Source organism: Schistocerca piceifrons, chromosome 3 (genome assembly GCF_021461385.2).
Source record: "Schistocerca piceifrons isolate TAMUIC-IGC-003096 chromosome 3, iqSchPice1.1, whole genome shotgun sequence".
In the NCBI taxonomy this organism is placed as follows: domain Eukaryota; kingdom Metazoa; phylum Arthropoda; class Insecta; order Orthoptera; family Acrididae; genus Schistocerca; species Schistocerca piceifrons.
This window is the reverse complement of record NC_060140.1, coordinates 460,592,910-460,605,563: the sequence shown is the minus strand read 5'-3', so window position 1 is coordinate 460,605,563 and position 12,654 is coordinate 460,592,910.

The following is a 12,654-nucleotide window of genomic DNA, read 5'->3' as shown; positions in this document are numbered from 1 at the left end:
TTCCATTTCCAGGAGTGTAGGTTGCAGTAGGTACTGGGAGATGAAGAAACTTGCACAGGATAGGGTAGCATGGAGAGCTGCATCAAACCAGTCTCAGGACTGAAGACCACAACAACAACGACACATTAACCTGCAGCTATTTCGCCTTTTCTTCCCTGCAGTTCCCATTTTTTTCATACCTTTCTCAGACAGTTTTAATATGTACGACCTTGGTTTGTCGATTAGTTGAAGTGTTTCTCCAGTTAACTAAGGTTTTCTCGGATCTACCTTCCTTCTTCCTGTATTTGTAGGTCTTACTTTTCTGATGGTCTTATTTGCAGATGTCCATTCCTTCCCTATTGGAAGATCCACTGTAATATTCATTGTCACAGTGTTTGCAGCCGCAGAGAGCTTCAAACGCAAATTTTTCCTCAACACTTCAGTATCTTACTTATTCCGCAATTGGTTCTTTTAGGTGATTCCCTTAAGCTAAAGCACACTCTTCTTGATTATTAAATTGTGACAGGAGCTTGTATCTACTCCTGGATACTTCTTACAATCCATTACCTCGTTTCGGAATCTGTCTCACGGTGATTTAATCTAGGTAGTATTTTCGCGTGTCTAAAGGCCGTTTCCAGGTATACCTGCGCGATCTGAACAGTGTATACTCTATTCACAGGTGAAATTTTGTTGCAGAACTCAATTAGTCTACCTCTTCTCTCGTTTTTACTACCAAGATCATGTTCTCCAGCAATGCTGTCTTCTATTCTCGCCGGCCTGTGTGGCCGAGTGGTTCTAGGCGCTACAGTCTGGAACCGCGCGACCGCTACGGTCGCAGGTTCGAATCCTGCCTCGGGCATGGATGTGTGTGATGTCCTTAGGATAGTTAGGTTTAAGTAGTTCTAAGTTCTAGGGGACTTATGACCACAGCAGTTGAGTCCCATAGCGCTCAGAGCCATTTTTTTCTGTTCCTGCCCCTACTACCGCGTAGCAGTACCTCAGGTTATTAGATTATCGTCTCCATTAACATTCTTGAGACACCAGCTGAATACCCTCATATGCTCTACCTATCTTGTCATCTTCAACTAATAACGTCAGCATGTGTAACTGAATTATTGCCGAAGTTGGTATGATCTCGATTCAAATGAGACTAACCCTGTCACTGCGTTCTTCACTGTAACAAACTCTCGAAAGTACTTCATTATTTATAGTGAACATGTTACAGCATTTCTGCTGCTGTTAATGTTACTGTATTCATCTGAGCATCAATTCTTTTCCTCTTGCCATTTCACTTCTCTGAATGCCACTACATTTAGACTGAGCATTAATATTTATCTTTCAGAGTTTCTGTCGTCCCTACCACATTAAGAGGTCTGACATTCCACGCTCTGTCTTGTACAATGCTATCCTTTCATTGGTGACCGAAATCTTTCCTTATCGTTATTAACCCGTTGTTAGGCTCCTCTTGGAGATCGGGAGGATGGGCTATTCGCGAATCTTTAGCCAATGGAGAGCTCATAGTGACACTTTTCTCACTTGTAGGTGACATGTCCTGGGGATACAAGTAAATGTCTTTACTGCAGTATTTCCCAATGCCTTCTGCATTCTTATGCCATTGGTGATCGCTGATTCTTCTGGGGACGTTTCCCGCCCAAAGATGAGAGGGTGCCCTAAACTTCTTTCCTTCGTCCTATTTAACAAGGCTGTTGGCAGAACGAAGGTGACTCCTTAAGCCGGAAGTCTTCAGCCACCCATGCTGACTAGTTTTAATAAAAAATTAATCACTTCCAGTGCTCAGATCTGGAACCCAAAACGTTCTGATTAACAGCCAAAGACGCTACCTCGAGAGCGTTAAAACCCTCCATACCGCATCCAAATCTTCGACTGTCAGAGGATAAGACGACAGTCGGTAGGGCTTCATACTTTCTGGACCAAAAATCCAAGTCGAGTTACGTAACTGTGCACCTGAAACATCCGAGAGAGGTCGTACATTGATCAGACACAGGAATCGTATTCGGGAGGAAAGTAGTTCAGATCCTCGCGAATGTTATTCGTGATTTCCCTCAGTCGGTTAAGGCATCTGATATGACGGTCTCTTTGAGAAGGACACGATCGGTTTATTTTCCCATTTTTCGTCGATTCAGACTTGTGCTGCGGTTTTGATAACATCGTTGATGGGACATAGAAACCTCTGTCTTTATATGCCCATTGTCATAATTAATCATACATATGTGACACAAGACATAAAACCAAATATAAGTGCGATAATAAATTCCAGTTCCATCACATTCATCTTGCGGACGGATGAAAGATGGAGTAGGAAGATATTGAAGCTTAGAGAAATATGTGGCGTTGTGATGATATCGCATGCTTAACACTTCGATTACCAACAATATTCAAATAAATATAATTTTAAAATGTTTAACTAAACTAAGCTTTTTGTCGTAGTAAGCAACAAGTACAAGGAGAAATTGACAAAAAGCTAACTGCCAGTTGTTTCAAGAGGGTGGTTTCACTTTTAAACCACTCACCATTCAATGTGATATTTGGAAGTTCAAAAAATGGTTCAAATGGCTCTGAGCACTATGGAACTCAACATCTGAGGTCATCAGTCCCCTAGAACTTAGAACTACTTAAACCTGACTAACCTAAGGACGTTACACACATCCATGCCCGAGGCAGGCTTCGAACCTGCAACCGTAGCAGTATCGCGGTTCCGGACTGAAGCGCCTAGAGCCGCTCGGCCACCACGGCCGGCGATATTTGGGAACTAACTCACATTTTTCCTATACACAATCCCACATCCCGAAACATCAATGAGCTCATAATGCCTGAAACAAATTAAAGTCATAAATAACAAGCTTAAATGGCCCTAATATTTAATAAATTCTTTTATCAAAATTGCATATTACCCCGGTGGGTTCATTTCGAAGCAATTTCGTTTCGAAATCATTCATAAAGGACATCATTCATAAAATCAGTAGTACAAATTCAAATCTACGTTGCAATAACTTTAGGTACACCTATTTTCACTCCCCATGATCTCCCCAATATGGCCACTGTAACAAAAACGGTGTTTCAGAATTCCTACAATAACATAGCACAGTCACCGCTCTGACTGCTGGTTTGAAAGCTGTAAGCGACTGTTACAATGCACCATATTCGTGGAAGTACCTCAGGGTACCACTAGATGTCTCTGTCTTGCAACAACATCGTTGGCTTCGTGGTAAAGGTACTAGAACTTCTAAATACAATCAATAAAAGGGTAGCTTCGAGCAGAAATCGCCGGTTTGAACAGTTCTTACGCGGCTCCAATGAAAGAAGGTATCGACGCCCGCTGAATGCCACCGTCGAGGCGCGGCGGACGCCTGTCGCAGCGCCATTGTTCGCCGTGCTACCAGTGTCGACGGCGGCCGCGCCTCTGCATCTCAAGTGTCCCAAACCTGGCGGTGGCGCGTCCCCTCTCTGCGGGCGCGAGGCAGCTAACCCGCAGATGCGAACTTTTTCTGGGCGTCGATCTTCTGATGCCACCAGCACTGTGTTGAGTAGTAGCTCACAAGATTGACGGTTATGAAGTTCTAATTATCACTTCGAAACAATGCTAGTCATAGTAAGCACTTCATTGTCGAGGATGTCTGGATACTGATTGGCAGTTTTATTTATCTTTATTTATTTACATCTCAAGTTCCGTAGGACCAAATTGAGGAGCAAATCTCCAAGGTCAAGGAACGTGTCAGTACACGAACTTACAACATAAAAGTAATAACAGATAAAAATAAATGTTCATGTACCTGAAAGGAAATCAGTCCCTAAGATTAAGCAAACGCTATCAGCAATACAATGAGAATCAGTTAATTTTTCAAGGAACTCCTCTACAGAATAGAAGGAGTGACCCATGAGGAAACTCTTCAGTTTCGATTTGAAAGCGCGTGGATTACTGCTAAGATTTTTGAATTCGAATGGCAACTTATTGAAAATGGTTGCAGCAGTATACTGCACACCTTTTTGCACAAGAGTTAAGGAAGTCCGATCCAAATGGAGGTTTGATTTCTGCCGAGTATTAACCGAGTGAAAGCTGCATATTGTTGGAAATAAACTAATTATGGTAACAAGAAACGACAATGAGGAATATACATATTAAGAGGCTAATGTCAAAATACCCAGACTCGTGAACAGAGGTCGCCAAGAGGTTCATGAACTCACACCACTTATTGCCCGAACCGCCCGTTTCTAAGCCAAAAATATCCTTCTAGAATGGGAAGAGTTACCCCAAAACATAATACCATACGACATAAGTGAATGAAAATAAGCAAAGTAGACTAATTTACGTGTCGAAGTATCACTCACTTTCGATACCGTTCGAATAGTGAAAATGGCAGTATTAAGTCATTGAACAAGATCCTGAACGGGGGCTTTCCACGATAGCTTACTATCTATCTGAACACCTAGGAATTTGAACTGTTCAGTTTCACTAATCATATGCCCGTTCTGTGAGATTAAAACGTCAGGTTTTGTTGAATTGTGTGTTAGAAACTGTAAAAACTGAGTCTTACTGTGATTTAACGTTAGTTTATTTTCTACAAGCCATGAACTGAGGTCATGTACTGCACTACTTCAAACCGAGTCAATGTTGCACACAACATCCTTTACTACCAAGCTAGTGTCATCAGCAAACAGAAATATTTTGGAGTTACCCATAATACTAGAGGGCATATCATTTATATAAATAAGGAACGGGAGCGACCCCAACACTGCTCCCTGGGGCACCCCCCACTTGACAGTACCCCACTCAGATCCCACATCACAGCCGTTATCAACATTGTGAATAATGACCTTTTGCTGCCTGTTGCTAAAGTAAGAGGTGAACCAATTGTGAGCTACTCCCCTTATTCCGTAATGGTCCAACTTCTGGAGCAATATTGTGAGATCAACACAATCAAATGCCTTTGTTAATTCAAAAAATACGCCAAGCGTTCGAAACTTTTTGTTTAGCCCATCCAGTACCTCACAGAGAAAAGAGAATATAGTATTTTCAGTTGTCAAACGACTTCTAAAGCCGAACTGTACATTTGATAGCAAATCGTGTGATATAAAATGATCAATTAACCTTACATACACAGCCTTTTCGATAACTTTTGCAAACACTGATGGCATAGAAATAGGTATAAAATTATCTACATTATCCCTTTCTCACTTTTTATAAAGTGGCTTTACTACTGAGTACTTTAATCGTTCAGGAAACTGACCATTCATAAAGGAAAAATTACAACTATGGCTAAATACAGGGCTAACATGTGCAGCACAGTACTTTAATATTCTACTAGACACTCCATCATAACCATGAGAGTCCTTAGTCTTCAGTGATTTAATTATTGACTCAATCTCCCTCTTGTCTGTATCACAGAGGAGAATTTCAGACGTCAATCTCGGAAAGGCATTTGCTAAGAAATTTATATGATTTCCTGTAGAAACTAAATTTTTATTTAATTCACCAGCAATGCTCAGAAAATGGTTGTTAAATACTGTACATATATCTGATTTATCAATAACAGAAATATTATTTGTGCGAACTGACTTTATATCATCAACCTTGTGCTGCTGACCAGACAGTTCCTTCACAACTGACCATACAGCTTTAATTTTATCCTGTGAATTAGCTATTCTATTTGCATACCACATACTTTTTGCCTTGCTAATAACATTTTTAAGCACGTTACAATACTGTTTGTAATGGGCTACTGTAGCTTGATTGTGACTACTTCTAACATTTTGATATAATTCCCGCTTTGTTCTACATGATATCCTTATCCCACTAGTCAGCCAACCGGGCTGTCCATTACTGCTAGTACCCCGTTTAGAATGTTCTAATGGAAAGCAACTCTCAAAGAGCATGGGAAATGCGTTATGGAAAGCATTGTATTTATCATCTATATTATTGGCACTATAAACATCTTGCCACTCTTGTTCCTTGACAAGTTTTGAAAAACTCTCTATTGCTATTGGATTAACTTTCCTACGCAGTTTGTAATTAAATACGACTCTGGTTTGACTACAAAAACCTTTTAGTGTTAAAATTTGTGCATCATGGTCTGAAAGGCCATTCACCCTTTTACTAACGGAATGCCCATTTAGTAATGAAGAATGAATAAAAATATTGTCTGTGACTGTGCTACTGTTCCCCTGCTCCCTAGTTGGAAAAAACACCGTTTGCATCAGATCGTATGAATTTAGGAGATCTACCAACATCCTTTTTCTTGCACAATCATGTACAAAATTAATATTGAAGTCACCACATACAACTACTTTCTGGTACTTCCTACAAAGTGAATCAAGAACCCTCTCTAGCTTAAGCAAAAATGCTCTGAAGTCGGAGTTAGGGGACCTATAAACAACAGCAATTAGAAGTTTAGTTTCACTAAATTAAACTAATGCTGCACAACTTTCAAATATCTGTTCAGTGCAGTGTCATGATACGTCTATGGACTCAAATGAAATACTGTTTTTTACATACAGAGCCACTCCCCCACCCCTCAAGGAACTCCTTGAGAAACAGCCAGCTAATCTGTAGCCCGGTAAAGGAAGCCTCTGAATTATCAAACTATTTAAGTGGTGCTCTGATATACCAATAATTTCAGAGTTAACATCTATTAGCAGTTCACTAACTTTATCTCTAATACCTCTTATATTTTGATGAAATATGCTAATTCCTTCTCTACTTGGAAACATTACATCCTCTGCCTCTTAGTTAGAGGCACTTCCTTTAAGCAGGTATACCTATCAGCTGACTTCAGTCTAAAAAAGGTGCAGCTCTAACACCAACTACTACTTGGAATGTCAACTTTGCACTTCAGCAGCGTCGCAGTATTTACACGTAAGCAGTGGTGTCAGCTTGCAACAAGCTGTACTCTATTGCACGGTGTCGTCCACTCCGTGTAGAAGCATGCATTTTGACTGTTCAGGAAACGTTCTACCCACGAAATCACATCACCCTTCTGAAAACTCCTTCCATGTAATAGTTTGTTTCTTCATGAAAAGAGGAAGAAGCCACTGGCTGCCATTTCAAGAGAATATGGCGAAAGATAAAATTTGATAGTCCAAAGAACAGCATGTGTGGTTGTGGCATGTGCAGTATGAGCTGGGTCGTTGTCAAAGAACAAACACATCTCCTTGGACAGCTTTCGACGACAAGTAGTTATGTGCTAACCTACTGAGGCGAATTGTGTAGGCCCATTAGAAGCATATTTTGCTAAACCCACAAATGGCAGGCTTAACATATAATCGGAATCACCTTGTCCTGTGATGGCTATGTCTTATCCTTTATTGATGGCTGTAGATCCACATGTTTCCAATATTTGCCTTTTTCCTCTTTCTTGGTCTCTTCTGATCCACCCAGCACTCATTCAAGGTGTTTAGTCGATTAAGTGTCATTTCGGTCAGTCTGACGCGGTGCAACATTTCGGCTGCTACCACTGTTCGTCGGGCTTTTTGAATGGGTGTTAGCAATCATGGAACCCGGCGAGCAGCAACATTTGAACGCGTTGGTACAAAAATCAAATAATTTTAACACAAAAAAGTAAAACACAAAAAACTGTACATAAACTGGAAAACATTTTTAGTCAATCTTGTCTTTTCCCAACTTTTAAACAGATTAGCAATACACTCTAATAGCTCAATACGTATCCAAACAAATATTTATTGTTATATTTGTTGAATTAATAAAACTTAGTTTAATATGATGTCAAACGAATAAATCGTTTGCACACTACTAAATGTGGAAAGTCTTGGTAAGAAATTAATTTATCGATGTGTTCCGGTACATCTTCATCAGACATAGTACACGATACTGTGGTGTGAGTTTATTTTGCTAATGTGGGATACCACTCCTTACTTCTATCTGTCAGATAATACTCTACCCTTCAGCTATACTAATGTAAAACTATGCTCATTGGTGATCTGACTCTTTCTACCTTCTACTTCCCTAATAGTGGAACTGAAGTGTATATAATGTAACAGATTTTCAACTACATCAAGTATTTCCAAAAACATTAATTTCAAAGCGTTGTAGGGTCTGATTTCTACTGCAACCATAGATCTCCAGTGTGATTCCACAGATTTATTGTCACAGGGGCGAAATTTGATGAGAAAACATATTATTTAGCGTATGGCTAATACAGGCATATCATGAAATTAAATTACATATACATATGTACATATCGACACATAGGAAATTTAAGTTTGTCTTCAAAACTGAATATCCAGACCTTCAATCCAGCGCACTGCATCCGTAGTTGCTAGCAGGAGGTCCTCTTTGGCGCGTGATCGGCTCGAATCCTGCATTCACTGCCAATGTGGTGAACATTCTGGTATGGAATCCCGCAGTCACAGGCTGGATCAGGCAGCTTCTTCCACTTAAAGAGAGCATCCCTGCATCGACCATGGCCGGTACGGATTCTGTTGAGATTAGTCCAGGTCTTGCGTGGTAGGTCGAATCCACTTGGAAGTTGACCACCTGGGAAGATGTTATGCAGGTGCACATCTGTCACTGCTTCCCACCGACCTTTCCATTCTCCAAGAGAGTTGAAATCCTTAGCAACCATGTCAGCAGCATCGCACAGAGTTGGATGGCATGATTTCAGTCTCTTACGATTTAAAAGTGGCAGGTCGCTATGCACGGGTAGGTTAGAATTCCTGGAGATCTTGTGAAATTCTCTCACAAGGGCACTACATCTCCGAAGATTAGGAGGCTTTATACCAGTTAACAGTGGAAGCCAATAAACTGAAGTAGATGTGATTGTGCCAGATATTAAGCGCATTGTCGTATTCAGCTGGGTATCAACAACCCTTGTATAATGACTGTTCGTCCAAACAGGTGCACAATATTCAGCACTTGAGTACACCAAGCCCAGAGCTAAAGATCGCAGGGTGGTTGCTGAAGATCCTCAGGTAGTTCCGCATAGCTTATGGAGGATGTTGTTTCGAGTCCTCAACTTTTGAGCTAAGTTAAGAAGGTGTTATTTGAAGCATAGTGTACCATCCAGGATGACACCAAGATATTTTGGGTTCAAATGAGCAAACATAAATAACTCATAATCAGAATGAATACAAAAGTGCTGCGGTGCACTTGACAAAGTCGGGAATTGTTTGAGGAAAATTGTGAATCGGAAACTATACGCTGATGTGGCGTGTATGTGTGGAACTACGACTGCTGCTTTTTGATGAGGCAAATGCCGTGTGTGGTGAGCAAGTCACCTCCAGTATTCCTATCAAGCTGGAGCAGCATAATGCTTACCATGCACCATCGGAAGTCTGCAATGGAGTGAACTGCGGCTCACAGCAGTGACTCCACCAAAGTACTGTAGCCTCTACTGCTCGATGTATGACCTGGAACTGCTTCTTCAAACCACACATAAAATGCGATGCCAGTGCACCAAGGCTCTCAGTAAGAAAATTCACTCAGATTTGCTTCATAGCAAGAAACCGAAAACCGACCAGTTCCCTTGCATCTAATGGTGGGCAAGTTGGCTACATAAACACATACGCCTCTGTCTGATAATGAGTCTCGCTGCAACAGTCCGATAGTCTGATATTGAACGGCCTCTCTCTATGCCTGCCATCTCCTCACGGCTCATATTTCCCCTTAGTGCTCTACTGAAAACATATGGTCCATATGGTGTCCCTACAAAGGCCACAATCCACCAACGGTGAAGTATTAGCGATGTTTTTCCCCAGTTGCATATTTTTTACTGCCCAGTACTACCTCCTTTCAGTGGACGGGCAGATCCTTTTCCACCAGCCCTCCATTAACTGCAGTATCGAACAGGCACCATCTAGTATATGGCTCTACGTCATAGCTCACCAGTCGCGCGGCAGACGCGCTCCAGCCGTCGCAGCGGAGGGAGTTCTCAGCCGATGATGGCCGGTGCATCGGTAGCTATTGGGGTTTAGGCCTCCCTGACCGCTCTGCTCTACAGAGAGTCTTCTTTCGAAGCGTCAGTAGCGCTCGGTGGATCGGCGGAAGGTTAAGCTTTGCTCCCTTTCGTCGAAAAGCCGCGTAGCTCACGGAGAAGCTTAATTGTCGCAAGAGTCATCGACTCGCACCAACCCGTAACTTTGGTTACAAACGCCCCCAGCGAGACTCTCTCGTTCTGTGTTAGGGTTGATCAGTGTCAGTGGCCCGTTCACGTCGGACCACCCCGCGTACTGTAGGCCACTTTTCTTCCTCCGCACCTCCTTTAGGTGCCGCGCCACTGCACCAACGGCGCACGCTAGGCCGTAGGGCATTCCCCCTCTTCCGTAGGACCTATTTGTTAGCTCTTTCATTTCAGAAAAAGCAAAATTGTCGTGCCCACCCACACCTAATAAAGTTCCTGACAACACCAAGACGGCAGATTCCGCCGGTGTTTCCCCCGCCCTAACCCGCAGCAAGGCTGCAACTAAAGAGGCGCGTGAGTCGGCTGTTCCCGCCGACCTCAACGTCCCGCTTGCCGCCGTTGAGGAGGTGTTGGCAACAAAGATCGGCAGATCGCTGCGCAAGGGCAGGAACTGCTCAACCAGCGTCGATTAATAACCGACCTCTGCGGCCCGATTCCCCCACGCGGACAGGTACCCTCCACATCACACTACACTCACCTGCAACTGGTGACTCATGTACTAGCGTCCCACTGCGGCAGCTGACTCCAGCGGCGGAACCAGCGGCTGCAGATGCGGACCCAGAACACCACTACACTGGGCCCTGGCAGGCGGAGGGCCTACGACGCAAACCCAGAAACAGTACGCAAACAAGCGAGCAACCACACTCGCTAGGCAGCCGAAAGGCACTGCTGCCTACACCGAAACCCACACTTCTGGTTAGGGACACTACCACAACAACCAACACGACCCGACCTGCGGTCAGCAACACCACAGAGACACCAACCGCAGCTACGCCCGCACAACAAAAGACTGGTTTTCCCCCAGTCGTAATACAAAACTACGGGGACCTTAGTGTCCTCAACACAACATTCGCGGAAAGGCACACACCTTGTACGCTCCACACGAAGTAGTCTGGGGATAGGGCCTCACTGTAAGTGTCAACTAACAACGAATACAAAGATCTCCATATATTCCTCAAAGAAAAGGGGATCGAACACTACACGTACAGAACAGCTGAAGAACGCACGCAGCTGTACGTGGTAAAGGGAGCGGACCGCAGTACCCCAAACACTACAGTACAAGCGGCGCTCTACTTCCTGGGAAACGCACGTATAAGTGCTTCCAGTATGACGAGCTTCCGCTCTCACAATCGTCTACCACACTACCTGGTCGAGATGGCCGACATGGGCGCCTCCCGCGGCCTTCTGCAGATAAAGAGTCTTCTGCGGATGGACGTAAGGGTAGAGCTATACGAACCACCACAAGTCCCCCAACAATGTAACAACTGCTAGCGATTCGGTCATTCGGCTCTTCGCTGCGGCCTAGCACCCCGCTGCCGCGGATGCGCTGGCAAACCCGCATCCAACGCCTGCACACTAATCCATCAAAACATACGCCGTTGCGCCAACTGTGGGCAAGGCCATGCGGCCAACTTAAGGGGTTGCGACGTGTACAAAGAGGCGCAGAGGCGCAAAACTCAAAAATCGAAGCCACCCAACGCCATACCACGTCAAAGGCCCGCACCAAACCCTGTTAGGAACGGAGTATCGTTCACCATGGCTACACTCCCTGGAGGAGCGGAGCAGGCCGCGGAACCTCTGCGCCCAGCACACGCACCTAACACAACAGCTGCGACAACAACACAAACGTCTCAGTCAACATGCAACACCACAACCACACCGGTACCAACACCAGTCCCCGTAAAAAACACGACCCCACCCCCTGAAGCCACAGCCTGCGAATCCACACACAACACACAGGAAGATCCTCCTATACAAGGAGCCCCAGAACCAAGAACCTAGAGAAAGCGTAGGCGACCACGAGGTAACAGGAGTGGGAACACACGTACACCACAACAAAGTAACCAACAACAACAGAACACTGAAACGCAGGCACACAGTCAGCAAGCCAGTGATACCAGCACGCACACTATTTCACCCCCACCACAACTGAAACACAGGCACTACAAAATGCACCACACAACAGCGACAGAAGCGCCAGTCCACACATAACGCTAACACCCGCACCAGCGGCTGCCAACACTACAACCGAGCCACAGGCCGACACACACAACACCAACATAACACTTGAGGGTTTATTGACAACAATATTCCCCCAGCACACGACCACTCAGATCTTTAACAAGATCGCTGCGGCCGTCACCACACTCATCACACGGCTCTTGACTGCTCAACCTGGGCAGTATTGGGCCGCCATACAAACAGCGCTCATCACACTGTTCACACCCCTACATGGATAACACGCCACAAGCGGTCCCCATCGCAAGCAAACAGACACTGACACAGATCCTGTTCTGGAATGCAGACGGGATCAACAACAAAAGGGCGGAATTTGCCGCGCTCATGGAGCGTAAGGGTATCCTTATCGCACTACTGAGCGAAACTAAGCTCAAACCATGCAACCAGCTAAACTTCACCGGCTACTGCGTCTATCGTACCGACCGATCGGACGGCTCCGGTCATGGCGGAATAGCCATCATCATACACAAAGACATACAACACACAAACATAGTGCTCCCTGAAC